Source organism: Anas acuta, chromosome 4 (genome assembly GCF_963932015.1).
Source record: "Anas acuta chromosome 4, bAnaAcu1.1, whole genome shotgun sequence".
Classification (NCBI taxonomy): Eukaryota; Metazoa; Chordata; class Aves; order Anseriformes; family Anatidae; genus Anas; species Anas acuta.
Genome location: NC_088982.1, coordinates 56,328,001 through 56,333,122, shown reverse-complemented (window position 1 = coordinate 56,333,122; position 5,122 = coordinate 56,328,001). Strand labels below are relative to the sequence as shown.

General features: G+C 45.5%; 1 long non-coding RNA gene across 1 annotated transcript; it reads left to right on the top strand.

Annotated features, from left to right (window-relative positions):
- The first annotated feature begins 622 nt into the window (after positions 1 to 622).
- Positions 623 to 3,187, top strand: LOC137856233 (uncharacterized). The gene is made up of 2 exons (XR_011096296.1): positions 623 to 1,441; positions 1,790 to 3,187. It is a non-coding gene; the product is annotated as an uncharacterized lncRNA (long non-coding RNA).
- The last annotated feature ends 1,935 nt before the right edge of the window (positions 3,188 to 5,122 follow it).

The following is a 5,122-nucleotide window of genomic DNA, read 5'->3' as shown; positions in this document are numbered from 1 at the left end:
GTTAGACAAACTCCTACACCAATAAAACCTGAATAAAGTTTCCGGTGGGACTTGAGTGATTTATAGACACTGTGCTGGTCTTTTTCTAAATAGCTGCTCTATTTCTTTCTTGCTAAGATAATGAGAGTAAGAATAGGTGCTGTTGTGTATTTGCTTTTGATTCTAATTACAAGCCATATTTAATCTGCACATGCAAGTTTTCCACAAGGAAACCTCTTGTGTTTTGGTGGAATTAATGAAGAAATAAGGCGAGACTACAGCAGCAGGCACTTTTCTGTGTTGTGCATAGCAGAATGGCCATTTCAAACATGCTTCCTTTTTAATTCCAAAAAAGATAATGAGAGCAGTGGTGAGGGATGCTGACAAGCAAGAAAGTTATTTTCAAATTATTTTGTGCCCTCTGGCCCTGCGACCTTGCCTGCCTCACCATAGGTGACAAAAGCATCTTGATGGTTTTGATTACTGTTGGAGAAAAAAAAAAAAAAATCAAATCCCTTTCTGGTCTTGGAATGGCAGCAAAGTTGAGCACACATGCCCTGCTAAAGGTGACCTGTTTGGGGCGTGTGTTTTTTGTTTTTTGTTGTTTTTTTTTTTTTCATGCCAGATTCTGGTTTGCCATCCTTGAAACTCCCCAGTGAAGCATTTACTGGCTTTGTCCCTATATTTACAATACCTTTTGACTGAGATGTCTAAGGGCTTTAAACATATGCTTTAAGCAGCGGACAGTCAGGGCTGACATTTGTTACAAATCTTTTCAGAGGGCCATGTGGAAGAGATCTAATCCGGGAAGAGCCACTGCCTCCCTGTGTGATCTGCCACAGTGACATATCACTTGACCTCAGGCACGGCAGCTGTACAGCTAGGTGGAAAAATAGGGCCGGGCTGCAAACCAGGGGATGGATGCCTTTCAGCACAGCTTTCCTGAGTAAATAATTTTCAAATCGGTGCCTTGGCTCCTTTCTTATTCCTCTGAAAGTTTTGGGTTTAGATCAAAATGAGGTTTTGCACCACTTCTTTTGGATTTTTTTTTGAATGAATGTGTTAACGCGGTCGTGTAATGTTTGTTATTTTTTGTAGTATTTGTAGGACAGAAGACAAAAGGCTGCTGTGATAGATGAGCTGTCGAAGCAAGGCTTCGGTCAGTGCTGCTGGGCAGGAGCAGGGCCGGCATTCTTCTGGGGGCAAAATACTGCGAAAGGCGGTGCTGCCCGTTACGAAACAGGGGATGGCTGCGGCGGGCTGAGGAAATCCTAGCCGGGAACACTCGGGGAGCCTCCCAGGAGCCGTGCCGAGCCGTGCCGTGCCGGCACCGCGGCTGCAGAGGGCGCAGCGTCCTCGCCGGAGCCGCCCCGGGGAGCCCCCCCCCACCCCCGAGCCCTCCCGTGCCACCAAAATCTTTGCACACCTGTGCGCTCCCCGGCACGTTTTGGGGTAAGAAAGCGTTTTTCTGGTTTCGGCTAGTTGGATTACTTAACCGATTTGCAGTGCGGTCGGATAGGGCGGGCTGTGTTTGCTGTGCGACGGCTGCGGGTGCTGAAAGGGTGGGGGAAGCCGTCGGCAGCTGAGCCAGCTCCGTCTCTAAGTATGGTAGGGCTGTGCTTGGGCAGCAGCCCTCTCCCCGGCCAGATTTTCTGGCGTTGACATCACCCAGCGTTCAGATTTCGGCTGGCTCGTGTCTGGGGATGACCTTAAACAGGAGGCTGCTTCCCTGCCCACACAGGACGCACCAAGTTTTCTGCTGTTTGTTGGCACGAGGTGTCTTCCTCACGTTATCCCTCTGTCCATGCAGGGGAGAGCCTGAACATCTGGAGAGCCACCCCAGTTGGCAGCTGGTGTCCCCCCTCTGCAGAGAAGCCCTCGGTGGGTGCGATGCTGGTGCTGTCACATCGTCGTGCACCATGCTGCAGGGCAGAGGGAGAGGAGAGGTGTCCTCCTGTGCCACAGGGAGCAGGACACCAAGGTGCCTTGTTGTGGAGAGCGTCCTGCAAAGCAGGGGCTGGAAAAGGAGGAGGGAAAGCTCTCCCAAACCGTAAAGCTTGCAGACAGGATAAAGGCTGTTGTAGGATGGTTTAAACCCAAATTGGTTGAAGTCCAATCATGATGGGACCTTAAGTGGTAAGGTGCAGCTTCCATCCCCAGGTATGTGACAATCCCAGCTGTACAAAGACACAGGCCAAGCAACGCTGGAAACAAACACATAAAAACAATCTCATTCCAGCCTGCAGCTAACAATCTCTGCAGCACAGCCTCTGCTGGAGCCACCAGCTGCCGGAGCTGACGTCCTCTCTGAGCAGCCCCGGCCCTCCTGCGTTCCCGAGCCCTCAGATGACAGCACGTGGATGTGCAGCCAGCCGTCAGCGGCGCATGCCGAGCAGGTTTGTTACAAAAATAGCAACACAATGGGTCTTCCCATTTTCCAGGGCGTCTTCCCCAGCCCTTACCCTTTTTACTGCCTCCGGGGAAACGTACAGGCATGTGAGGTGCTGTGTCCCAGCTGGACATGAACTGGAGGCATCACCAACTTCTGACAGCTTTACCAACTCCTGCAGTTTAGAACTATGCGTTTAGGAATTGCCTCAATTTCTCTGTGACTGATAACATTTGGGTTATTACATCTGGGCAGATCGTTACAAATAAAATTTGATTTTCAACAGTGACCTTTAATTTCATGTACCATGAACACAGACATAAGCTAGGTAGTTTCTGTTTCTGTTTTTCAGACATGTGCATGTGAATTGACAATAGACCAAGGGAAGATGAGGTCTGTAAAATACTTCTTTCATTTCTGTTTTAATGTTTCCTGCTGGTTTTGTACTATAGCTTTGGATCACAACTGTGATTTCCTCTGTTGCTGTAAAGAAGATGAAAAATGTTCACCATCCCTGGTATATGTGATGTCATACCTACTGCATTTTTGTTTTCTAGATTTTCTGGATGGGGTGTCTCATGACAACAGAGTCAAGGATAGCAATGATTCTAGGCAAAACTTTTGAATCATTTATTCCAACTTTCTGAACTGAGAAAAATACCTTTCTCCGTATTTACACTTGACTTTAAATTAACTTTTGGATGCTTGCAGTAACAGCATGCCAGCAGTCATTGAGACCTTGTGAAGCTGCATCCCTTCACTTAGTAGCCTACAATAAGAAGGCTACAGTTAAAAATAAATAAATGAATCTGTACTTTTTTTGGCGTTTTTGTTTGTTTTATTTTGTTCTCTTTTTCCTGGCAGATTCTAATCTATATAAAGTCTGACAATGTCCTTTCTTCTAAACAATAATATGTTTTGTAGTATATATTGTACTTTCATATGCATATCCCATGTAATAAAAATAAACGATATGCATCTTGTCCCTGGAAGGGGCAAAGTCTCTATAGAATAATATTACTGCTGCAGACTGTTTAAGGGGCCTCTGTTCTGATGTGTCCAGTAAAAAAATTCCTGCTTCTGTGCCTTCTTTTCTGTTTTGTCTTCCCTTTAGAGTAAACCAGGCCAAATCCTGTAGGACCATGAGGAAACTGCTTGAGAGTAAGGCTGCAATATGCACGTGTGCCAAATTGCTGTCAGATCCACAGTCATTTCCTGAGGGCACCTGAACAGAACCGAGGTGCTGTGTCTGAAGTTCTCCCTGCTGTATTTTATCCATTATTTCAGACACTGTTGAGAAGAATATATTCTGTGTAAAAGAGCATAGACAAGTTGTGACAAACCACACAGACGGAATATTAAGGAATCATCCTTCCTCCTGCACAAGGCATTCAAAGAGAAAACCTTTTCTCTTTTGCAGATGGGGAGGACATCAGCATTTCAGTGAGTAGCACAAGCACATTCTGAGTGGTAGGGAAAATACAAAATATATTGGAAAACACTTGTGTGATGACAACTGCCATGGTGGAACAGACCCAACGGGGCAGATTTGCCTTGCGCTTGCTGCTGTGGTGTTTGTCTTGCTGAGTGTCTGATCAGCCAAGCCAAACTTCCCCGACTTGAAGGAGGGCTCGTTGGGTCATGTATTGATGTATTTATCAGGGCAAACTCTGTTTGGCCTCAAACGGATTTTTTTAATAATGTCTTTCTTAACAGTGTCTTGCTTTTGCATGTCTGTTTTTACAGTCTTCTGCATTTTGTCCTGCCTTGCCTTTAGCCTTTATGCTGAAAAATGTTAGAACAGTAGTTATCATCCACTAAATGCACGCCCTATGTTGTTCTTTCTTGTTAAGAAGAAATCTTTGTGCCTTAGTAAAATCTGTGGCTCTATTTGGAAAAGTCCTTTTTCAAAAAGACAAGGTTTTCACTTAAGGTAGCATAATTTTCTTTTTTGGCTCATTTATTTTATCCCGTTCTCTACCTTTTAATTGCTGTAAAAATTGGCAGACCACTGAGCTGCCAGGGCTATGTGACCCTGGAAAAGGCAGGTGCAGCTTTTGGCTCGTGCCATTTCAAAAGCACTGGGGAGAAGCAATGTGGAATACTATGTGCAATTCTGATCGTAGCATTCCTGACAAGGTGTCACCAGTGCCTTTTACAATGGCATGAAACTTCCCTGTGCCTATTAAAAATACCTCAGCTGATAGGGCCAAGAACTAGATGTGCCTTCTCAAAAATGGGCTGAAACTGGAAAAGGTGCTGAGATTGCATGGCTGTGTGACCAAGGGAAAAGAAACATGAAAATATGCCAAGGGATTTGAGAACTCGGTTTCTTTGAATTAGCAAAATCAATGCTGAGAGAGGTTATGGTGGCTGTCTATAGATGCAAAAGATTATGAGGACTGGGGACTATAGGATTTTGTCTTAGCTGATTATCTTTAATAGAGCAGAAAGGGGCCGTCTGATCCATATCAGTTCAGATGAAACAGTCTCGTTTGACTCGAGTTCAACAGGTATGGTTGTGCTTTGTTTCAGTAAGGCACCCTGACAGCCCCTGTAGTAAGGCTGTCGCTCAGCAGGCTTCCTGCTGGCGGTGTCACAGCAGGCTGCAGAAGGTAAGCAGTCACATATTAGTGACATGCTGGCATTGACCAAATCCATCGTTGCACATGAATACTCAAGAGAGAAAAGAGGACAGTTAGGCTATAGGCAGACTTTTTGCATAACCTGTGTTTTTTGCTTGGCCTGGGAAAT